The sequence below is a fragment of the Lissotriton helveticus genome, chromosome 12 (genome assembly GCF_964261635.1).
Source record: "Lissotriton helveticus chromosome 12, aLisHel1.1, whole genome shotgun sequence".
NCBI classification, from domain to species: Eukaryota; Metazoa; Chordata; class Amphibia; order Caudata; family Salamandridae; genus Lissotriton; species Lissotriton helveticus.
Window position 1 is genome coordinate 295679880 of NC_136073.1, and position 26167 is coordinate 295706046.

The 26167-nt window shown below is 42.0% G+C and overlaps 2 pseudogenes; one reads left to right on the forward strand and one right to left on the reverse strand.

The window, feature by feature from the left end:
• Window positions 1–1086: 1086 nt before the first annotated feature.
• LOC144798016 (uncharacterized) lies at window positions 1087–21442 on the reverse strand (annotated as a pseudogene).
• On the forward strand, window positions 21441–25756 carry LOC144798017 (uncharacterized; annotated as a pseudogene).
• The last annotated feature ends 411 nt before the right edge of the window (window positions 25757–26167 follow it).

Here is a 26167-nt window from a genome sequence, read left to right on the forward strand (position 1 = left end):
CTCTGGCAAGTCATAGTCAGGCGTGAGTTTATTGAAGGGAATAAGCCCCTCTGCATCAAATAAATGACCAATTGACTTACATCCTGCCACCTGCCATGCCGCAAAGATGGTGGAGTGGAGACTGGGGGCGAAGTTATTTGTGTGAACGGTGAAGGAATCTAGCCGCGAAATCTGTCTCCAAATCCCAAATGGGTCGGCGTCACATCTAGGTAAGTCCTAAGCACCGGGTCTAATGCTTTTTCAGCATTGATATCTAAAATAATTATTTCCCACCAGGAGCGTTTGGCTCTGTCCTCAAGGTGGAGAATTTGCTTAGTGTTGTTGCCACATTGTTGGTGAAGAAATCTATCAGGTCGATAAAAGGGGACCTAGCCTCAGCACCAAAATGCTGGCAATACGCTTGGCATCCATGTTTATAAGTGAAATGGGCCAATATTAGCCACACTGGCTTTTATCCTTCCCGTTTTTGGGTTTAACCGTGATGACTGCCTCCAGCATGATGTGTGGGGAGGGTGCCTATGTATGCCAGTGAAGATAGGAGCGAGTACCTGACAAAACGTGTAATAGAAAAGGGTTGAAAAGCCATCCAGGCCTAGGGCTTTGAGGAGCATGTGGTGAGTGATCGCCACAATGACTTCCTCCATGCAAATGGGATGGTCAAAGGAAGCAGCCTGTTGGGGTGTCAGCCAGGCTGTGTATGTCTCCTGCAGATAACGCAGTCAATCATTGGTCATGCTGTGTTCTATTTGATGTACTTGCACTGCTCCCGAAAATCATTCTGAAGATACGAAATCATTATTACCCTCCAATTTCATATTTCTGTACATTTACAGAGCAAGTTTGAATTTTCAGTAGTATATTTTGCTTCTATATTGATATACACTTTATTATTTGGTCAACATTATTATGTTTATAAACAGTCTTGGACTGCTGCGTAGCTGTTGCAACCCCCTAGGGATCCCTGGAGCACAGGTTAAGATCGCTGATCTAGTTGATTTCAAATCATGCATGTGGGAGAACTTTGTATCATGCTTTGGCTAAACCTATTTCAAATTGATTTGGCATTTCACTTACCAATGATTCATGTTATACCTGAATGTAAAAGCAGATCCATTTTATCATTGATATCCTGATAGCTGTGATGTTGCTATCTACTACTACCAGATGAACTGGTTCCCTGATGTCATAGGATTCACACTTAAGTGGAACCATGACTGCCAGGTCAATAGACCAGTTTGCCTGCTTATGCTGAATGAATCTAGTGAACCTACCATAGGCAAACACTCCTGGTTCTCTTTCATATTTCATTGCTCTTTGGTCTCTCCTCTGATTAAGAGTATAATTCGAGCTGTAAACAAGAAGATTGCTTGGTTCTAAACATATTTTTTGATAGGCTACTACAATAGAGCCTAAAATATGAGTGATCTGAGTTACTGCTATATATTCATTCTCTGTTAAGCTGTAGGGGTATGTAGAGCCAACGTTGTAAATGCAATTTTGTATTTTTTTTGTATCGTTTTTTATTTCTATTATATGAATACATCATACTCTGTAACATTCTGCCTCAACACTATCAGGAGGCAAATGATTTTCAATTAACACAGGTATTACTTGTATCATATCTACTTCATCTAGAATGTGTGTTTCTATGCCTACCGTGCCATGCACATGTAGTAAAAGGAAACTATTCAGCTCTCCACTGACTACTCTTACACTGACTACTAAATGGACCAAGTTGATGAATATTGATTGTCAAATTTTTTTTCATGTAAATCATTAATCAGTTGCTCAAAAGGAAGCATTGTTTTGCTTAATTTAAATCTTCCTGGGTAATGTTGTCATTTAATATCTTATGAAATGCTGTCACAAAAATGTAAATAGTGTGATCTATCTAAAACATGTTTTAGCTCTGTCATTCCATAAAATAAAAGAATGTTTTGAAATTCAGAGGTCTCCCAGTATGGTAGTTCATCAACAATCATTGGAACTCGACTAACATTCAATGAATATGATTTTCAAAAATCTTTTTTCATGTAAATCATTAAACAGTTGCACAAACAAAAGTAAACACTGTTCTGCTTAATTTAAATCTTCCTAGGTAATGATAGCATTTAATATTTTATGAATTGCTGTCACAACAATATAAATGGTGTGATCTATCGAATTTCTTTTTAGCACAGTCATTCCATAAAATAATAGAAAGTTTTGAAACACAGAGGTCTCCCAGTATGGTAGTTCATCAACGGGCTTTGGAACTCGACTAACATCCAGTGTGGGGTTTATCTGGTTCGAATAGACATCAACTACTTTTATTTTTCTCATAAAAAAGAGTATGACTGATGCCTATATTCTTTAGTGAACCAGATGGTCAGCAACCATTTCATAATGCCACTAAAGCCACCATGCATGTAATGAATCACAAATCCTCTGTTACACAAAAATGTTTCAAAATCGTGAACCACTTGGGACCTTTGATTCTTCTTACACTGTTTATATCAGGTTTTAGGGTATCAAGTGTCCTTGGTGGGCCTTTTGGTTTTTCAGCATTTTAAGGAAATACTCTACAGTGCCCTTTTCATGAAACAGCGACTTCATCCTGTTGTAGACAATGCCAGCGTCCAAACTTGCCATTAAACTGGGTGCTGTTTGAAACGAGACAGCAAGCTGGTAAATTACATGTGATTGTCAGAAGTGTAGCATGGCAAGAAAACTGCAATTGTTGTGATCTTTAAATGACAATCAACTTTCCAGCTGTGCAAGTTTGCTATTTAAAGGTTTTAAGAAAGACCACATTATTGGCTTTTTTGCGGAAACCCAAATACTGTATAGTAACAGATTTTCACGCAGATTTCTTTGGGATACAGTTGGCTCGCTTACTATTAAGTACACTAGCCACATTGATATTTTGGAACTTTTAAATACAGGGACACCATCTGTGTTCATTGCAAATGAAAGGCTGATGGGGGTTTTCAGGAATACCCTCTTGAATACATCCAAAAATATTTTCCCATCATACACCAGCACTAATCCTTTTACAAATCAACAATCCAATAATACTCTAACTCAGCCTCTCTGTTCCTTCCAACACATTTCACACAATACATTTATAGACACCATACATTTATATATATTGTGTGAAATGTGTTGGTCAAAGGAAGCAGGCCTGCCAGCAGCCCTTCTGACCCATGTCCACTACAAACTTTCAAGACAATTCTTCTAACACCTCTGCTGCCAATCCAGTATGAAGAATCATAACTGATTCCTTAACTACCAGAATATTTCCAGGAGGACTCAAAAAGTCATACATACGTCCGTTACTGAAGAAAACAAACTTGGACCCGTTGAACCCTGACAACTACAGACCTATTACAAATGGACCTTTCCTGGGCAAACTGATACAAAGAGCAGCGTTCGCCCAGATGTCACAATTCATTGAAGATAATGCCATACTTTCAGACTTCCAAACGGGATTCCATAAGGGAAGAGGCACAGAATCTGCCCTCCTTGCCATTTGGGATGACCTGAAGAACACAGTTGACCGCAACCGGGTTGCTGCGCTATTCCTATTGGACCTCTCGGCTGCCTTTGACACAGTTGACCATGACTATCTGGTACAAAGACTCTACGAAGCCGGCATAGAGGGGACTGCTTTAGACTGGATCATGCCCTACTTTCAAAACAGAACTAATGTCATCCATAACCCACATTTCTCATCCAAACCGTACTCCACAAAATCTGGGGTCCCTCAAGGCTCTATCATTTCACCCATGCTTTTCCACATCTACATGAAATCATTACCAGTACTGATCAATCAATTTCACCTCACGTGCTATAACTATGCAGATAAAAACGCAAATACTCCTTCAACTGTAATGACCCAAAAACATCAGAAACTCACCAATTTTCAGTTGTCTCAGAGCCGTGGAATAATGGATGACGTGGAGCCATCTCAAATTGAATGCTTCCAAAACAGAAATACTCACTTGTTTCTATTGGAAACATTATGACCCACTTGCCACCTGGCCTGATGAACTGGGATCACCGCCTAAGTTATCGAAGGAAGTAAGAAACCTCAGAATGACCATGGACTCCAAGCTGTCGATAAATGCCCAAGAGGACTAACTAGCAAGGTCAAGCTTTGTTACTATAGAAACTCTACGACAAATCTTCCCCCACTTGGGTTTTTCACACAAGGTCCAAGCTACCATCTCCCTTGTTCAGTCCAAACTAGATTACCCCAATAGCCTCTATCACGGATCACCTTTGACAACTATGAAAAGACTACAATGGATTCAGAACTCGGCTGCCAGACTACTCTTGCATATCAAACCGCAAGACCAAATCTCCCCTGCCTTGAAAGCCCTGCATTGGTTAACGGTTGCCAGAAGATCCATGTCCAAGCCGTTTTGTATCACCCACAAAGCGATACATGGAATGGGACCGCGCTTCATGAGGAATACAATCACCAAACACGTTCATCATAGGAACCTCTACTCTAGAGTGGCACCTCGCCTCAAAATCCCAAGATACAAGAAAAAAAACATGGGTGGCACATCCTTCTCTGTTCAAGCAGCCAAAATATGGAACTCTTTACCCCCAACATAAGATCCACCGACAACCACCTTATCTTTAGAAGACTACTCAAGAATTGGCTCTTACCCACGTAAACACCATACGCAAACAGAAGTATACAGCATATCCCCGGTATGTACACCACTTCCGGCTTGGGAGGGTGGAGTCAGGGATTAGCGCTCTAGCAGCATAAGGGGATGCCACCGGTCCACCACAGAATTGCCCGATTGATGTGGAGGGTAGTCAGGGCGGTCAATCACCACTTACGGCTTGGGAGGGTGGGGTCAGGGGTTAGCGCCCAAAGGCAACCCCGTCTGCGCCCATCCGCGCCTGTTCTGCGTCCAGAGCCAGCCACGCTGCTGGTACCCCGCTGTCTAAAGTTCGCTGGTCTAGATCCCAACTATTGGCTCTTAGGAAAGGGATATGCAGCTGCCACTCTTACTGCGTCCCTTCTCGGCTGCTATCTAACTACTTCAGCGGCGATAATTGTTAATTTTCCCTTAGGCCTCCCACTGAGCGGCTCTCCGTGTGGGCCAGGGAAGACTTGCCTATCAGCCCCCGGTTGCTATTAAGGCCTGTCTCCTCAATTACCGATATCTCCCTCGTCATGTGGAAGATATCTGGCACTCCCGGTCCTCCCACTCCTGGGACCTAATGTTTTTGACAGTGGGTTAAAGACTAATCTAACCCTGACCTCAGTCTGGCTATTCCCCAGGATTACCGCTTTGTTGGGCTTAATCGTTCAGGCACTAAAGTGGGAGGAGGGATCGCTGTAGTCCTGCGCTCTCACTGAAAGATTACTTCTAGGAAACTTGTGAACATTGGCTCTATTGAAGCTATGATTTTAGCATCTCGGATGCAACACACCTTATTTTAGCGGGGGTTTTGATATATAATCCCCCTGGCGCCTCTCCGTCCTTTCTCACTGAGCTCCTCGCTACTATTGCTGACCTCTCTTTGAGGCATCCGCATTTCACCATCCTTGGAGATTTCAATTTGCATGTAGATGATGCCACATGTTCCAAGGCTAGAGCCTTACTGGATATTCTGGAGGGCTTGAACTTCCCTCAGCGGGTACAGGGTCCCACTCATCGAGCGGGTCACACCCATGACCTCTTATTTACACATTTTTGTGGCTTGTCCTCCTCGCCCCCATTACCCCTCACCTGGCCTGACCACTACCTGATTCCTTTTAATCTAGCCAATTCCCTGCCACCTGCTTCCTCAACCAAAGCCAGGGACCTGGGTAGGAAATGGTATATGGTCACCTGTGATGCCCTTGAACCTATACTGGCTAACTCAAGCTGGCAAACCTCAGGCCATCTGAACACCAATGTCTCTAATTGTAATACCTACCTGTCCTCTGCCATTGACGTCATTGCCCCAGAGCAATCTCTTTCCTATCCCAGGCCCTACGTGAAGAAAGGAGTAGTTATAAAAAGCTCGAGCGCTACTGGCGACTTGCAATAAAAAAGTTTCATAAACTCAAGCGCGCTACCATGAGAGAATACTTTATTAGTAAAATTAATGCTGCTGATAATTCTTCTAAAACTCTGTTTAAAATTGTGAAGGATTTTGCTAAACCGTCGGCCCTCGCGTGCTCGATCAGTCCCAGTCAAGATCTCTCTGTTGGCCTTTCTAATTTGTTTCATGACAAAATCGTTGATATCTTCTCCTCCTTTAATCAAGCCTATGTTAGCCCTGTCCAGGACATTAAGATCTCCCAAGAGAAGGCGTTTGTCGCTTTTAAAGAAATCTGTATGGAAACTGCCCTGTTGAAAATTCAGCTGTGTAAATCTGGGTCCCCGTTAGACCTGGTTACCGCCCAGGTGCTTAGCACTCTTGCCCCTGTCATTGCGACCCCAATAATTTCAATCTGGAACTCCTCCCTATCCTCAGGTCAGTTCCCCACAACATGGAAACAGGCCATGTTGATCTCCATTCTAAAAAAAAGCTGAGGCAGACCCGTCCGTGTTCGGCAACTATCGGCCAATATCGCTCCTCCCTAAACCAGCGAACTTACTGGAAAAAGACATGCAAGAGCAACTGGCCAACTATTTAGAGTCCAGAGAACTTCTCCACGACTCTCAATCCGGATTTAGATTCGGTTACAGTATGGAGAACACGCTGTTGGAGGTAACTGAGACCATTCGCGAATGCATGGATATGGGTGAGGTGGCCATGCTGGGGCTCCTCCACCTGTCCGTGGCATTGGATACCGTCTCTCATACCATTCTGCTCGATTGACTGTACAGTCTTGGGATCCGGGATACCCCTTTGGCCTGGATAAGATCGTTTCTGAGTGGCAGAACTCAACAGGTCTGTTGTCGGCCCTTTGTTTCAAGGGAAAAATAATCACTTAGTTGCGGAGTTCCTCAGGGGTCTGCATTAAGCCCCCTCTTTTTCAATGTCTACCTCTCACCTCTGACTGAGGTAGTTGAAGAATGGGGGGGTCAGAGTGATCTATTATGCTGATGACACTCAGCTTGTGTTTTCATTTAGAGAGCACTCTGACATCGGCCTGGCCAATTTTAGACGCTGCCTCTCCAATATTGTTTCTTGGATGACCCTCAACACCCTCAAGCTTAATACAGACAAAACCGAGGTGCTGTTCTTCAATCAAAGTGCCCCACTCCCGCCTCCTCCGTGGTGGCCGTCAGAGTTCAATCCTCCCCCGCACCCGTAAAATCAGCACGTAATCTGGGTTTCCAAGTTGACAACAAACTGTCATGTAAGGCTCAAATCAACAAGATCACTTCCGCATACTGTGGCAAACTTCGCATGATTAGCGATATTCTCCCATTCCTCCCTATGGATTCACGTAGGACGGTCATCCATGCCCACATCTCCTCTCATTCGGACTATTCCAGCGACCTTTCTGTGGGAGCTCCAGCCTAACTGATCAATCGGTTGCAGATTGTGCAGAATGCCGCTGCCAGGCTGATATGCAACATCCCCTACCGCCACTCAATAACTCTCCATCTGTTGAAACTCCACTGGTTGCCGGCAGCCCTTTCTCATCCAGTTTAAAGCCCTGGTTCTGGCCTTCAGAGCTTTAAAATGGCATGGGTCTGGCGTATCTCAGATGAAGACTAAAGCCTGTGCACTCTTCCTGAGCGCTCATATCCAATCATCTCCGCCTTTTGCCCCCCCCTCGTTTCCAATGTTCCAGAATGGGAGCAGAGCATTTGCTGTGATCACCCCCAAACTCTGGAATAAACTACCTTTAAGTCTGCGGCTAACTAAAACTGAATCCTTGTTCAGGTGCAGCTTGAAGACCTGGCTGTTCTCCAACCTCTAGCCTACAAGATATCTGTGTTGCTCCTCAGTCCGCAGTGCCGGGTCACCCCCGTCGGGGGTAGCCGTGCGCTTTGTAAGCTTCTAAATAAATAAATAAATATGTAAGCATTTTTTGTACTGTAGATAGGTGTATTTTTTTGTATAATCATGTTGAATAACTATGTATAAAAAAAGAATAAAAAGAATAAATAAATACATTTTTAAGTTCCAAACCCGAAAATCAAATGTATCTTTAATCTACTTATACTTAGTTCCTTTATGCATCTATATACCTTCCATGTACTTGGATTTGTATTTATTACTTTCCCCTAAAAACAAAAAAATAAAAAGGATATTCAATGCACTACCCTATTTCTCACCCTATACCTCTATCAATATCTTTAATCTACATCTACTTCCTTCCTTTATGCATCAATAAACTCTCAACATAGCCCCTATGTCCACTCTCTCAGTCATCTCAAACCCCGTACCACTACTATGACCCCCAAAATAGCCCTTTCTAGACTCTCCCCTACTCTACCCCTCCTTGCACCATCTGACACCTCTTTTTACTATACTGATCCCTCAAAACAAGCCTTTCTAAACTCTTCCCTCTGACTCTTCCCCTCCACATTCCTTTTTACTCATCCCAAGCCTCACACTTGCTATGACGTCGAAAAAAATTCCAAACAAATTCTAAATCCTTCACTCTGTTATCCCTCCACTATCCTTTTCAATCAAAATAACAGACTCATGTCCACTTATCAAATTTCATGTGACGCTATACTAATTTGCCACCGATCCTTTATGGGTTCCGAGTAGCGTGCTACTCGCCGAAATAAGCAATTCAACACCTCATTAGGGGTAGCAAGCACTATATAAATGCAACCCTTTTTCCATATTTTATCTCCCTGCACTTCTCAATCGAAATAACTGACTAATATCCACCCTTGAAATTACTTTCATATTTCACCATACTAATTCAACACTAATTGCTTACAGGTTCCGGAGTAAAGTGCTACTCGCCGAAAATGCACTTCAACACCCGATCAGGGGTAACATGCGCTATATATATATATATGCAAGCCTCTGCCCCTCTTATATCCCTCTGCTACCTTTCTCAATCTAAATAACCGACTAGCATTTCATCCACCACTCAAATTAATTTCATATTTCACCATACTAATGCAACACTAATTCTTTAATGGGTTCCGGCGTGGCGTGCTATGCGCCAAAAAATTACTTCAACTCCCCAACAGGGGTAACAAGTGCTATATAAATGCAAACCTTTTTCCCTCCTCTATCCCTCCTCTATCCTTCTCAATCCAAATAACTGATTAACATCCACCACTCAAATTACTTTCATATTTCACTATACTAAGTCACCACTAGTCCTTATGGGTTCCGGACTAGTGTGCTACTCGCCAAGAAAGTGCTACAATGCCTCGTCAGGGATAGTAAGCGCTATATAAATGCAATTACAATATAATACAATACACTATACATCTTTTGTTGTTTGTTTTTCAATCTCCATATAGTGATCAAATTGATGTTTCCTCACCTTTTCTGGAAAATGTTTTTGCCTAAACATAGTCTGTACCTGCAATTAGGCTATGCTGAATGAAATAAGACACTGATAGCCACATGCATCATTGTAGGAATTTGCGATTCCTAAATTGCGAAAATTAATGAAATCGCAATTTAGGAATCGCAAATTCCTATGCATCCAGAAATCGCAAAAGTTTTTGCGATTTCTTATTTTTCCTTATTTGCGATTCCTTAATTGCGAATCGCAATTAAGGAATTGCTTTACATTGATTCCTATGGGCATAGAGGCCCATAGGAATCAATGGGAAGGCATTCTCATTTTGCGAATTCGCAATTAAGGAATCGCAAAATGAGAATGCAATTTCAAGGGTGCAGGGGGGGGGTCCAAAGGACCCCTCCCTGCACCCCTGAAATGTCACATAAGTACATTTTACTCATACACATGTCCCAAGTGCATGGGTGTGTGTAAAATATAAGTTTCAAAAATGCACTTTTGTGCATTTTTGAAACTTTTCGCAAATTACCATGAAGGTTTACTTCATGGTAATTTCCCCCTTCCTAATTGCAAATTCACAATAAAAAAAATCATGCATAGCATTTAAGAAATCGCAAAATTTGCGATTTCTTAAATGCTATCGCAATTTAAGAAATCGCAAAAAATTGCGATTTCTTAAATTGCGAAAAATGAAAAAAATAATGATGCATCCCAAAAAAGGTTTTTGCATTCGCAAACGGCCGAATTTTGCGATTCGCACCATTTGCGAAAGCAAAAAAGCTTGATGCATGTGGCTGTGAGTCCATTTGAGACAAATTTTTCACACAATGTTAGTTGGGACATTTCAGACTGTTTCTATCAATGTGTGTATAGCAAGAGGCACAATAGTAAGTGATATCAGGGGCCTTTAAACTTTTTAAAATATATTTGTGAAGGTGATACATAGTTCTGAGCATTCTATTATCACGTGGTAAGAGCAAATAGAAGATAATAAGTTATAGCCAGCTGCCTCATTGCTCAAGCAAAAACAAATAATGAAGCAACAAAGCAATAGTATGACCACCCCTAAGCATTTGGAGGAGCCTTCAAAAATAGGTGATCATTCATCTGTGGTATTAGTTTGATTAGAACAATTTTGAATTTCGTCTTACTCCTTTTGAATGGTGTATCCAACTTGATCCACAACTTGCTCAACACCAGAATCTGAGTCATTAAATAAATCATCTTTAAGCTGAACATACATTTCACCTTTTAACTGGTACAAAGCTTATCCCAAACAATGGTAATTGGATCTTCATCTATGTTGTCTACTGGCGTGGTATAATCTGGTAATGATGTACTGTTGTATGAATGTAATGTGCACTGCTTTGCAGAAGGTGATGTATGAAGAACTAAAAGAAAGAATGCTATTGTACATTTTGTAAGTAAAACATGTTTTATTAAATTGTAAATGTATTATGTGTCAGTAACCAACTACATTTTTGGTGACAGAAACGGAATATGGGTTGATGAGCATCTTCATTGTGACACACATTCTTACCATACACTTTCGTGCATTTAATTGTTAATGCAAGAAGTATAAAAAGGAGTTTATAGTTTCAAACAGTACCTTTTGGGATAATGTCTTCTGGTCCGCTTGGAGTCTGCAAGAATCCTTCTTTCACTTTCTTCAGTGCTGTATACTTTACAATGTTGTCATTTGCTTCTTCCAAGAAATGTTCGGTCTGCAATCATGCAGATAAGCGACCAATTAATACAATTCTGCAGTTGGTAACGTGTAGCACTGGACTTTATTGACTTCTAAAGGTCCCACTTGTTGAGCAATTCTTGTAGCCACAGCGTGAATTATTTTGTATGTTGTATGCATTCCCCACTTTTGCAGGGCTATTAGGATGGGACATGAGAATGAACAAATAGTGTCTTGGTACAATAACCTCCATATGTTTGAGTGCAGCGGTACTGATTTAGCTTCATGGAAATCATAGAAGCTGGTATGTTGGCTTACTAGCTTAATGTATTTTCAAACCTAGGCAATTTAACCTTGTGATCACATTAAAATTACAGCACCATTTAATTCTTTTAGGTTTATAAAAGGGGCACCTGTAAGTTTGGTGAAACAATGTTCATCCGTGGACCACCTCATTTTCTATGTACCGTCTCCTCAATACCATCCACATGACTGGTATTACACTAAGGGCCTTTCAGCCCATTCTGTAGAACACAGATGATCTCTAATACACTGTTATGCCACCCACATAAGTAGCCTTTCAAACCAGTCAAAGGCCTGCTATTTCAGAGCCTGTGTGTGCAGTTTACTGCAACTTTGACTTAGCATTTAAAACTACTTGCCAAGCCTGAAACTACCTGTTTATTACATATAAGTCACATTGAGGTCAATTTAGGAGCAGGGTGCCATGTAAGTAAAAGGAAGGACTTGTGTGCTTAATCTTTACATACCCTGGCATTGACAAACACCTCAAGTAGTTTTGTACTACTGTGAGGCCTACTCATCTCATAGGTTAACATTGGAAATTCCTTGATACACTTTCAAGCTGTAATTCCTGATTGGAAAGGAGTAGCTCGTTTATGTTTTCATTCTTTGGATTGGTAATGACATATCCTCTTTACTGGTAAAGTTGGACTTGACATAAATGCCCCTTTTGGAAAGTGGACATTTCTCTGCTCTTATCTCTTTTCTGCCATACAGTCTGGCTTCAATACACTTCTGGGAGTGGGTGACAGCTACACTTTATGCATTCCCTCTAGACAGCCATGAACCCAGGAAGCTTAGCTGCACTTCAATGCAACGCCTTGAGAGCGCAACGCAGTGGAAATTCATATCACGGCACCAGCAATTTTGAGAGATCAACGCATCCCTCGACTGCGTGGAGAAACCCGACAAATCGTTTCTATGAAACCAACACATCGCAGCCTCAATCACATTTATTTATACAGTTTTTATGTAGTGCAAACTGGACATAGGACCATTGCAGTGCTTTACTTGCAGAAAAATGTTACACAGTCAGATCTGTTTTTTAAGCATGGGGAGAGAAACAACTTGCTAGACTCACAGTATGCCGATGAGGCACCGGGACTCAAACCCAGTTCTTCAATTAATTGTAATTGTGTTTATACAGCTCTTGACATGGCAAACGGTGCAAGTATTTAACTTATGGGTGGTAGCAATAAATGTCTTTTTTTATGTCCCACATACTTCATCTGGGTAATATTTTGCTTTTTTTAACCACTGTTACTAACTTTTCCTAGCAATGCACTGGAATATATAGAGTATGCTGGTTTTTATCGTCAGATGCACTGGGCCTGTGAAGACTTGGAAGACGTTTTTAAAACCTGTTCTGAATCTTTTTTATCACCACCCCTTTCACTCCAGATCCACATTCCTTTCCACCGATCCATTAAACAATTCTTCTGTAGATGGTAAAAACTGGTAAACATATGAGGCGAGAAGTGAGTGAGATTACAGGCAGAGATAGACCATGAAGAAAATGGAAGGAAATGGTTAGAGGGATGATAATGAGGAGCTGGAGAGATTGCATGTGGTGCAAGAGACTTGAGGGGATGGGGAAAGGGTAGTAGGGGCTGCTGCTGGTAAGGGTTGGGAGACAGAAAGGTATAAGATGTAGAAATGTGAGAGGAATAGAGTAAAGAAAAGTTGGAATTTTTGGGTGTGATACAACTTGAAGGAGAGCAGGATAGTGAGTGGGGGTTACAAGGAAGAGTGAAAGTGACACAATGCTGTAGGGTAGTGGAGAGAAGACATAAGGAGGGTGTGGCGACTGGGATCAGAAAGCTCTGGGTTTGACTAGTGACTGGAGATGAATTGCGGTTTAGAAAGGAGATGGAGGGCTGGGAGAGGAGAAGGATAGACAGAAGTGTCTAACATTAATGAGTTTCCAGGTGGGGCTATGTCAGCAGGGCCGTTATAGGTCCTGTAGTTTAATCTAATTCATCATTTTCTTTACCAGGTTGACAGAACGTTATTGTGCGCCCTTACTCACCCACTTTATCTTCAAAATGTGATAAAAGTAACAAAGAACATGCCACCATACCCGGCTGAATAAATGCCCATCTGAGGAGGTCATTGTAACATATGGCGTCTTGCCCTCAGCAGACTGGAAATCGAGAGCTGCACATAGGAAACCACAAGAAAATCTTTTTTCTCAATCTATCCACCCAGCATCTGGGAAACATCCCACTACATACCAGATAGTCTCACTCTCTTACAGCTTCAAAAAGAAACTGAAATTTAATTTACTAAAAAAGAATCTATACTTCAACTGTTAGGGAACTCTGAACATGAAGAAACATCTCCCTTCACCCCTTCCACTATGTACATGATCTTCAATCACCCTCGACCCTCAAATGTATGCCTGCTTAGTTACTTCTAAGCTCCTGCTATACAAATTATAATAAATACTCACTAAAATATGGGAGTAATATTTTTAGACCACTTCAGTTGAATCATGTCTAAGCTTGTACTAAATGTAGAATTGACTAGGTGGCATTGCAGAACTGTGTTTGGTAAGCATCTGTAATGCAACCTAAATATTTCTTTGAATGTGTTAATCTGGCAGAGCACAAATAGGCTGTTTTCAAACATTCCCATTTCATTGATATTCAAAAAGCAGGATCCCTTTTTTAAACACTTGGAAACAGCTGTGAATTCAGAGATGGGGGATTGCAAAGGACAGCAGGCTTTCATTACCGTCAGTGCACTGGAACTACAGCCCTTGTTTCTCAAAAGAATAAGGATTAAAGCACAATACAGTTGGCCCACCATAAAAGTGACAATTGGGGGAGAGCAAAGCAGCAGTCCTAAGAGCAGTTGATTGTTCCTACCAATTCCAACAGCTACCACATTGATGGAGGAAGCTGGCCCTCAAAGAGATTTTGCACTATGCAAATAGTTACCAAATGCTATTATGGAGCTCTTCCATTGTACGAATATTTACCAAGTGCTGTTGTCAAGCAGTAACCAATTAATCCTGTGCAATAGCAGAGTTAATCAGAAATCATGAACATAATTCCTAGTAAGTTGCAATATTGACATTTTGAGTCACAAAGACATAAGCAATTCGTGCAGTCACTTTGGTACATTGCATTTTTGTTTCTCTACCACATACATAACTTAAGCTTTGCTCGTTTGTTGAATTGATTAACAAATAAATAGACCAAATGAAATGTCACTATGGTACATTGCATTTTTGTTTCTCTATCCCATACATACCTGCTGCGTATTTAACTATTCATGTCCCACAGCAGACGTAGCGAGGATGAAAAACATTTAATAAATTGGGCTATACATAAAACATGTCCTATCAACATGAACCCATTTTAAAAGTGCAGACAGAAGATAGTGTTGTTGTGCAAAAAGTGGTTGGGATTAGTACTACACAGTTGTGGGTCCCTTGCTTGCTTTACCGCTTGATTCAAGCTAGCCTGGCTGATGAGGGTGATATCCCAAAACCGGACCCAGGATGCTTGTTGCCGATCCAGGCAGGACAGTCAACAGGCGACTGACCCACTTCCTTGAGGAGAACAACATCCTGGACCAGTCCCAATCCAGATTCCGCAGCAATCACAGCACTGAAACCGCCCTCATCGCTGCCACCAACGACATCAGAACCCTACTGGACAATGGCAAAACCGTGGCCCTCATCCTCCTGGACCTCTCAGCTGCCTTCAACACCATCTGCCACCACATCCTATGCACACACCTACACAATGTAGGAATACGTGGCACAGCCCTGGACTGGATCACCTCCTTCCTCACCGACAGAACGCAGAGGGTCTGCCTCCCCCCTTTCCATTCGGAAGTCACCTAGATCATCTGCGGTGTGCCCCAAGGATCATCCCTCAGCCCCACCCTTTTTAATGTCTACATGGCACCGCTCACCAACATCGTCCGCCCTCACAACCTCAACATTGTCTCCATGCAGACGACACTCAACTGACCCTCTCACTCACCAAAAACCCTGCCACTGCCAAGACCAACCTCCACAAAGGAATGAAGGCTGTTACCAGCTGGATGCAGACCAGCTGCCTGAAACTCAACTCAAACAAGACAGAGGTCCTCATCCTCAGATCCACGCCCACCGCCTGGGACAACTCTAGGGGGCCGGCCACCCTGGAAGCCGCACCCACCGACCATACCCGCAACCTGGGGTTCATCCTGGACTCTTCGCTCTCAATGACCCAGCAAGTCAACGCCGTCTCCTCCTCCTGCTTCAACACCCTCTGCATGCTCCATAAAATCTACAGATGGATCCCCACCAGAACCAGAAAGATGGTCACACAGGCCCTCGTCAGCAGCAGACTAGAGTACGGCAATGCCCTCTACGCAGAGACTATGCAGACCCTCCAGCTTATCGCGATTTCGCGATTTGCAAAAAAATCGCGAAATCGGCCGATCTGTTGAAATGCCGCGATATTTGGGCAAAAGCCCGCAAAATTTGCCGTTTCCGCCGTCTCCGCCCGTTTCAGCCTTAAATCCAGCCCCATGCGCACCCATTTTCCATTCCCACCCAGGATTTCGCGGCGAGAGAAGGAAGTAGGAGCGAGAGGAGGTCGAGGACGGCGGCCGAGAGAGGGAGAAGACCACGGCGGCCGAGAGAGGGAGAATACCAGCAAGAAGTGGCAGCGACACACACACACACACACGAAGACTCTTCCTCTTCTCCAGAGACCAGGGAAGCGGACTCGGAGCAGGAGAACAGCCGGCCGGCGAACACAGACAGGAGGTACGTCTGTCCCTGCCAGGGAACAAGAAGCTGTTTGGAAGTCATTTCCGACCCACAGAAATACTAAAATAAAAGATTAATGTCCCCCGAGGCCCGCCACGTCCCCCGTATGCGGCGGCCCTCGGCGGGCCTTCGGGGGACATTAATCTTTTATTTTTAGTATTTCTGTGGGTCGGAAATGACTTCCGAACAGCTTCTTGTTCCCTGCTAACGGGATCCTGGCACCAGTCTAAACATTGCATTTATTTAAAGTAAATGTAATATCAAAATATTACACCTTCTGTATGTATTTAAAAAGGTCGCCATGTGCTGCTGCATCTGTGATGGCTTCACTGGTAGGGTGGGCAGTCATCTGCTGTTAGTCATGACATTCCTGTTTATTTAAGGGCTGTGAAGTGTCCTGTTCCTTTTTTTTTTTTTTTTAAATACATACTCACTGTTTTCATCAGCTCTCCAATCCTGGACAGAGGGTCAGTTCTCTAAAGAGCTGCTTGTTGTGCTACCTCACTTTCAGAAAGCACAGTAGGGATTTAAAATGAGATAAATCAGCGCTAGCCAGACTCACCTTTGAGACCCTACAATTAGTCATAACATGGAATATAGGAGTATTTTCATTTGTCAACTTTCATGCAACAAAGGTTTATAGATCTCTGTACACTATGGTAGAAATGGGTCATTGGATGCTTACTTATTGACTCCCAGTGACAAACTCAAATAGTTTCCATTACAGGAACACACACATCATTCCAACACGTTCCCTTTTCATTAAAGAAACACATATTATGTGTTTCTTTAATGAAAAGGGAATGTGTTGGAATGATGTGTGTGTCATATTAAAGCTTATTGGCTCTTGATTTATTTTGTTTGAATCTACTTCGTTTAGCCTTATTTTATCATATAAACAAAGGTCTATGTGACAAAGGGCTTCATATACAATGCAATTTTACGCAAAGTTCAACCCAATAGGAGCCTTTGAGACCGCAATGCCCAATGCCCAAATTGAGATTCAGTAAAACAACCTTACCAAAATGCAATATGGGTTTGCAAGTTAACACCGAATCGGTATTTGGAAGGAGTATATAAAGGACGACCCTTCCAAATATGGATTTCTTAAGTTATGTATTGTTTTGTTACCAAAACCAGTAAGATATCTGTGTTTGGTGTTGCAAAGAACCCAAAATAAAATGCCGCTAAATGCCGCTAAATTTCCATTTTTGTGCCGCTAAATTTTCATTTTTGTGCCGCTAAATTTGCCAATCCATGCCGCTATATCCTGGGGGGTCTGACTATGATCAAACTCCAAAAGAGGTTTCAACGCATACAAAACGCCTTTGCAAGCCTCATCCTCGACATTACTCACCACACCCACATCACTGCCCACCTGAAAGACCTGCATTGGCTCCCAGTCAAGAAGAGGATCACCTTCAAGCTCCTCACCCATGCCCACAAAGCACTACACAATGACGGACGAGCATACCTAACAAGCATCTCATCTACTACACCCCAAACTGCCAGCTTCGCTCTGCCGACCTCGCCCTCGCCGCCTTCCCACGCTTCCACCGGACTTCTACCAGTGGCAGATCCTTCTCCTACTGCAAAGACATGGAACACCCTCCCTACACAGCTGCGACAGACCCAGGACCCGCTGACCTTCCGGAGACTTCTCAAGACCTGGCTGTTTAAGCTGTAGCTGCACTCCCACCTCCTGCTCAGGGCCTTGAGACCCTAATGGGTGATTAGCGTGCTCTACAAATAAGTGATTGATTGATTGACATGTCATGGCCATTCGGGCTGGACTGTTACCATGAACCGCAGGGTAAAGACTGATTTTTCAAATGGCTGGGTCCAAACTGGGGTGACATAGTGAGCAAAAGAACAATGGATTCAACCCAGGTCTCTTGACTGGGTGTGAGCGGTTGAAAAGTTTTACCACTCCATCCATAATCTTGTTGTATTTGTTGCTAATTATGCATGGCTTACAGCTGACTTAGTGAGGAAGAAAAATATTTAATAAATTCGGCTATACATAAAAAATGTCCTAACATGAAGTCAATTTAAAATTAAAAGCCTAGACAGAAGATGGTGTTGGTGAGCAGAAAATGGCAGGAAACAGTACTACAGAGAGGAAGGGACCAGCGGAAATATTGGAGATGGACAGAAAAGAATTAAAGGTAGAGGGTGATGGGGAGTGAGGTTCATACTTTACCAAATCTGACATCTAGAGATGGGGAGAGAAGGAAAAAAAGAAAGATTGAGACAGAAAGCTGAACACACAAACTGTTAGAGGGCAAAGGAAAGATGAGGCAGAAAGAGCTTAAGAAACAGAAGCAAAAGAGAGGGAAGGTGGATGAGAGTGTGCAAAGGAGGGGTGGAAGCATCTGGAATGGCTGAAGAAAACATAAAAGGGCAGACACAAAACTTAAAAAATATTATACAGTCAGATCTGTTTTTTTAAGGAGATAAACAATGCAGGTGCCGGTACAGTGCTGGAACTCGAACCCTGGTCCTTAATTAGGAGAGCAGCTCTCACCGCTAGGCTGCTTGGCCTCCATATACATTGCATTTGATTTTTGCCAATCTTGTAGTTTTCATTTAAGGCACCCATCACATCTACAATTATAAACAGCCTAAATGTTTTAATTTCCGTTCCCAATCTCTGCTTTCCACTCATCTTTATGCAGGTATCTGAATAAATTACAGGTGGACTCGCATAAGCCCTATGCACAAGTGTCATAGCACTTCAGCACCAACGGAATATTGTGAGGGTGCAATGGTATTAGGTTAAAGGGGCACAAAGGCTCAGGCACTCATTTAATTATTTCCCGAAATTTACACACATCTGCAAGATGGAAAAGTGCATTGATTCGTGCATATCGGGTAAGGGCATGTAGGACAGGTTTGGAGAAAATTGGGTTGGGGATTCCTGTGTGTGCATAAAAATCCTAGTTGTATATCGCCAGCTCGAAAGATGCGATCCGTAGGCTGGCAACTTAAAAGAGATCATCTACCTGGCCTTGATCTCAGAGGCCGTCTCTGCGCTATGCCTCCCTTTTTTCAGTGACCCAGAGTGCTTGATCAATAGGTCTGCACAGCCATCCAATCCTGTAATGCATGTAGAGCCATCACGATTCATTGCTGTAAGTCCGCTGCTCACTGCCTGTAATTTGTGAGGAGCATGCAGCGGCAGTGTAATGGAAAGTGCCCCCCAGCCAAGCATGTATTTAGGAGCCCCTATGAGAAAGAAGAGCCACTGAAAGCCGCCTTTCTCCACCACACTTCAAATGCACATCCTAGCTAGGGGTGGGCGGAATTTGCATAATCGAGTTATGCAAATCTCCGCAAAATGGCAAAAAATCGCCGCGAACACCCAGAAATTCCGCGAACATGCGGAATTTCTTGTTCGGGATGCTTTTTTACTGTTCGCAATCGCTGTTTGCATGCTCGGGGGATATATCTTGCGAACACGCATTTGAGAACCCAAACTAGCAAAAAAATTCACGAAGTCGCGGAATGCAGAATTATGGGCAATTTCGTGTTCTCCGCGGAGCGCAAAATTACCCAAATTCCACGAGCGAAACGGAATTTACCGCCCAGGCCTACTCCTAGCGCTCTACTGGTTGGGGGATGAAGTCCCCTTGGCTGCTGAGGGTCGTTGGGGCTCAAGAACCCCTATTGTTACCTTCAGTAAGTGCCCCGCAGCGGGATTGCTGAGACCTTATCAGAGGCTCCGCCCCTTTCTCAACCACTCTGCAAATGCACATCCTGATACACTACTGGTTGGGGGATGAAGTCCCTTTGACTGATAAGGGTCAATGGGGCCCCAGAAAATCTATTGTTACTACCAGTAAATCCCACACAGCAGGATTGCTGAGAACTCATTGGAGGCCTGCCACCTTTCTCAACCTCTCTGCAAACGAACCTCCTGGCCCACTACTGGTTGGGAGATGAAATCCCCTTGGCTGCTGAAGGGCGTTGGTGGCCAAGAACACCTACTGTCTTTGCTCCTGTTGTTTTGAGCTGCATGTGGTTTGCATGTTGTACAGATGTATGGGAGTTCCCTTGCCCCAACTGTCCATTCTATTTCCAAAGCTGTTTGCCAGAGTGTGCAATCACCAGTACTCTTAGCTCCTGGTGCTTTAAAACTCCTTGTTGTTTGTTTTTTTGTATGATGTTTGCGTTGACATGCATTTGGCCACTAAGCTCAGCCATTCCATCTATTTCTGTGGCAGTCATCACACTCACTTCAGTCGCCAGCTCTGTTTATTCCTACACTATGTTTATATGATATAGGGATGAAGCTAAACAGATATTCAACACCCTGTAAAACATGACAGACTCATCTACCTTTCATTCCCTTTTCTTCCAAGAAAGCCACACTCTAGCTGTTTCTTTTCAAGCAATCAGTATTAGTCCTTTAGGGCTCATGGTGGTCACTATGTTTATCTGACATAGAGGTGAAGCGAAACAGATCTTCAACACATGGTAAGACATGACAGACTCATCTGCCTTTCATTCCATTTTCTTTCAAGAAAGCCAAAATCTAGCTTTTTCTTTTACAGCAATCAGCTGTTCTCCTTTGAGGCTCACAGTGGTAACTTTCTACCTTTAGAAGCATGTGATAGAATGGATGTGATGGGCCATGGTTTATGGTATGGACAGCTGTATTGCACTACCAAGCAACGCCAACTTCAGTGCAGAGTAGTATGATGGCAATAAGGCAGATGATTGGATCTTATTCAATATCCTATTAATTGAAATCTGAAGTGCTGTTAGTCTAGTAACCACATGCTGGATATTTATGCGGTTTCCCCAATGCCCTACAGTAGAGGCCTAAACACCTCTTTGTATTCCAGAATATTTGCATGATATAGATAAGCTGGACCAGGTCAATGTACTTTGTATGATGTTTTTCTCCAAATAAATAATACATGAATCAGTTTGTGATGTGTTCTGTATCATACCTCCAAAACTTAAACCAGCCACAAACTAATTCTGGATTTTTATTTCTAGCAAGGCAGAATCATAACTTAATTCAACATCCTATTTTTTGCTTTCAATTTTTCAGTTTGTTTTATAAAAGATGGAGAATTTCTGCTTTTAGACAATACCAGAGAAGTTCTTTTATATGGCTGGTCGAAAATATATATGAAACTGTTTGGCCAATCACCGAAGAGAGTGATTTCAAAGCTATAGTATCTTTTCCAATTATGTCTTAAGCAAAATAAGTAAAAACCTCAGTATTGGGATTGCAACTGCAGAGTAGAGTATTGTTTCAACTTACCAACATGATTCAGTAAAAACCTACATTCAGAAATAAGTCACATTAGTAAATCATGCATGTCCTCACATATGCCTTGCAACTATCCCTGGAGACAAACGTAACAATTTTATGAAAGGGGCTAAACATGTATTTGTGGCACTACTATAAGGCAGCCATTTTTGAATAAAGAGCTATTTTAGTCAGATGAGCTGTTTCAGGCAGTTTAAGTTCAGGCTTGCAAAGAGTACTGTCCATTAAGGCCAACTTAATTTGTTATGGATAGATTGTATATGTGTGTCCTTTAATATCAATAGCTGTTTATTTACATATTTCTGGCAATCAAGTGAAGATATTTCAAATGCTCACTGTGTTCGTTTCTCAATTCTGATGCTTTTTTGTGTGAAGAAACAGTCTCTTATGATGCAAAAACCTAATTGCAAGCTATTCTGGCACGTTGGAGGGTCTAAAACAGGTGTTATTTCAAAGGGCACCGGAGGAAGAGTAGTAGTTAATAGTCTGTGGCAGTCGGGGAAGTGCTGGAAGACTTAAGAGGGTGTTACGTTAACTCCAAGAGGAAGAGATTGCAGAGAATAAATGCAAGGAAAAATATAAAGTCAAGCATAGTAGGCAGGAGAATATAAGCATTGCTAACCAAGCTCATGCTGAAAGAACAACTTCTCAGCCTGCTGATGTGAATCCACAGACAAACTTACAGAAACTTGAAAACCTAGCCCTTTAGCAGGGATGGCTTGTGTCATTCACCAAAAATGTACAAGTAAATATGAAGCAGCAGAGCATGAAAATGAAACTGTCTTGGAGTCCCCTCTTAAATTCAAGGATCAATGACCACCTCACCAGTTAATACCCAAAACACTATGTCCTACATAAGAGCTGGCTGCTTCAAGCAATGCAGTTATACCTACTAGACCCTGCAAACAAGATCACAAAATGGTGGTACACTTGGCGCCAACTGTTTTGACACTGCAAAGTTTTTTAACTCAGTCACACAGCCTGGCCTACAGTGAATGTCCAATTGTCATAGATGTGCATGTGAACCATACCCCTTGCCATGATGACCCATTTTCAAGCAATGAAAGTGGTGACTGATGTAAGCAGAGTTTAATGAGTGCTGTCCTCATACACAATTGCATATTGTTACGCTTGCATGCCAGCCTTTTACTGCCAAAACCTATTTTATTAACTACATATTTTCTGCCTGTTATCATACCAACAGCCCTGATCCTTATTACAACACAGAATTAATATGGCGCATTCATTTCTTCAACAATAAGGTACATACACCCAACTTTCAAAATGTGAATAAACAAATGGAAAACTGCTTGAACTGTATAGGATAAATGATGGTTGCTTTTTTCTGTTCTTTTCCCCTCAGGACAATGAAGAATCATTTCATTTGATAACTGAGAAAAGTCCATCATTTCACGCTGAGATCATTTTTTCTTATTTGTTTAAGGTACATGATTCACTTTCTCTCCAAGGAAATGGTATATAATTCATTGTCCATTATTAACCTATTCTGTTGGTCCTGGTTCCTGCTGAATGCGGCTTGTGTACAGTTACAAGCAGAAGGGAATGCTTTATAAGTTGAAAATGAACACTTAAAAGGTGAGTGACTGATATTCTACTAACCACGCAAACTGCAACAATTTTCCATTCACAAAATCCTTTTTTCCATCCAAAAACATGCACTGCGAAAATGTATGCTTATTTTATGTGTATACTGTATTATCTGCTGCCTTTAACAACTCTATTTATTTCATGATAGCACAGTTACAAGGCACTTGCAACAGTTTGTTAGCTATACAGCATTTGGAAGCTGTGCTGTCTGATTTGACAAGTTCAAGAAACTTAACATATACAGCAACCTCAAAAATATGCAGTCGATCATTCACAGTACAAAAGGTTCTTATTTTCATTCCCACTATTTTGACATATTGTTTGTGTTGTAATTTGTAAACCCTTCTGTACAATTACATTTTATATAGGACAAACTGTGTAGATTTCGTGCAGGGGGAGACTTTTAAATCTTTCTGCATTCAATGTGTTTTAAATATGGCTGCTTTATATTTATGGTGCTAACCCAGCATTTCATAGATTGTTAGCCATGTACAGATGTCAAATCAACATCCAAAATTCACCACTTCTAATATAATTTTTTAGTATGTAACCTAACATGATGGCAAATACTTAATAGTTGTGTTACTTTGCAGACTGATATGCAGCAAGTGGCGAAGGATTCAAATGATCCTTCACGGTTCAGAAATATTCTTATGTCAAAGAGAGAATTGGACAAACTATTGGAGGAAGCTTTGGCAGCTAGAAGCTTTGGCAGCTAGGGATAGTACAGGTCTTCCTCTGAATGGTGTCAGCGAAATACTTTTTTCACTGAAAGAACTTGCATCTGCAAAAGGTATAACTAAGGCTTGCACTGGAATATCTGTCCTTGAAGAGGAGAAGGTTGATGCATTATTTGGTAAGATATTACAGATGCTCAAATTAACTTTTAGTGGATCTTGATTTATGAAAATACGTTATTGTACATACAGTGATAAAATATGTTTGCATATGTGGTCCTGTATCATATAATTGTACTCCATCACGCTTAACTAACACCTGTCTGCAAAAGAGCAATGGGCGGATGGATTGAAATTTATTAACAGTTTGTGCTGACTTTGTGCTACAAATGGCATGCAAATCTGATGCAAAACCTTGAGATGGGGCTTAAATTGGATGATTGGGTGATTGAAAACTGCACTAGTAAAACACTTTTCTCACAGCTTTTATTTTGACCAGAACAACTCTCCCAATAATTAGATCAGCCACCCTCTTTCTAGTACTTGGTTGTAAGCCTCAATTTGGATTTCTGGTCAGCATGGTAGCTTCTTAGATTGTTTTCCAAATAGCAATATTGCAAGTAGAGTTCAGGCTCAACATGGCTGTCTCCACAATGGTTTTGTAAATGAAATCTGGTAGTGTTTACTTTCTGCTTGCAGAGGAAGCATGTCAGCATCTGGTGAACGTGACTAGGGCACGTGTTTGTTTAAACGCCTCTACATCAGTACTCAAATCAATCTTTCAAGTACTCCAGTATTTCAAAGGCTTGTGTATTTGTGAACACAGACCTATGTTAAACAGCCAGGTCCACATTTGCCAGATTTTGAACCTCCCATATGCTCTTGTGTTTTGGTAAAATAATACATAATATGATGAAACAGCAAGCTTGTAGATCCAAGTACTTCAAACTGTATGGGGGAACAGCCCCTAGGGTCTATGGCTATATTTCAGTGGGGCACAAATACATTGTAAGTGAAGATGGCATCTCTTTTATATAAAGGGACAGGGAGAACTCTTTGGGCCTCAGGCCTATGAGTGATCACCCTGTGTAGTGGGAAGAGGAGAAAACCTGCTTTGTAGGGCTGTAGCTGTTATTTTTTCACTTGAAAGAGCAGAGTGTTTCAGCATTGGGCACAGGGCTGGACTGGCTACCGGACGTTTTGGTATGCTGCCGAGATGGGGGCTGATTTCGTTGATGGGTCACCATCAACAAAATCAGCCCCCACCGCAGTGAAATTAGCCCCCAGCTCGGCAGCACACCAAAACGCCTGGTAGCCAGTCCAGCACTGATTGGGAAAATAGCCAGGAATGGGGTGCAAAGGGTGAAAGAAGCAGATAAGACAGTGTGCTTCTGGGAGCTGGAATATCATCAGTGCAGTGGGTGCAGCTGCATTAGGGACCTGGAGCATGTGGGGCTAAACACCCCAGCTATTTGGGGTGGGGTTATATGCTCAATTTCTATAGTCAGTTAGTAATATTTGCTCTTTTATCATTCTTGCATTTAGTGTGGATTTTGCGCTACAAAAAAGTACTCCAGCTCTAAGCCCTGCTCACTCCAGCAGACCTGTTTTGTACAAAGTTTTGGAGGGGCTCAACTTCAAAATATTTTACATCAAGGGGGCGCATTGCACAAAAGTTAAGACCTTTGTAGTAGATGAATCTTTTCTGTACTCTTCCTGAATCCATAACTTGCTGCTTCATTCTTATGTTCATAAAGGAATATTTTCTTTCTTCACCCTCTGTTCCCCTCTTCATCAATATCTTTCTCTCACCTGTGCCTCTCTGATCAAGTGTCCTTAATGTTAAACTTATGAACCCTTGTAACCATAACCATATCTGATCGGGCACACTATATGAAATAATGGGATTGGAAAATTTTATAGGCAGCCCAGTCCAAATGTGTGCTTTAGATCAATAAAATTAAATGTTGACATATACCTTTTCATCCTTTTTCCTTTAACCACAGTTTTGTTCAGTCGTTTGTAACTGGTCATCATGTAAACAGCTTCAGGTAATGCTCTGTGCTTCAAAGTAAGGCAAGTCCCAGTGAGTCAGGATTATAAGAGTAGCAGCACAAATTGTTAAGCTTTTCTGAATGCAAAGTATAACATTGTTGCAGACAGCTACTTCTGTGTGCATATGGCATTTCTTCAGCACAGACCTAGCCAAAACAAAACGTTTCTATGATATATTTTATACAGGTGCCCACCTCTCACTGTAGAGTTCAAAAAGCAGGAGAATATTGATCTGATTATTAGGATGAGATTTATGGAAGTTTTGTGTTTGCTTTGCTTAAGTTTTATAACGCAGACCTAAAGCAAAATCCTTTTAAGGATTTACGAATCAAAGCAAATTGGTATTTGATGCATCACTGATTTAAAGTGGAAAACGTTTTAA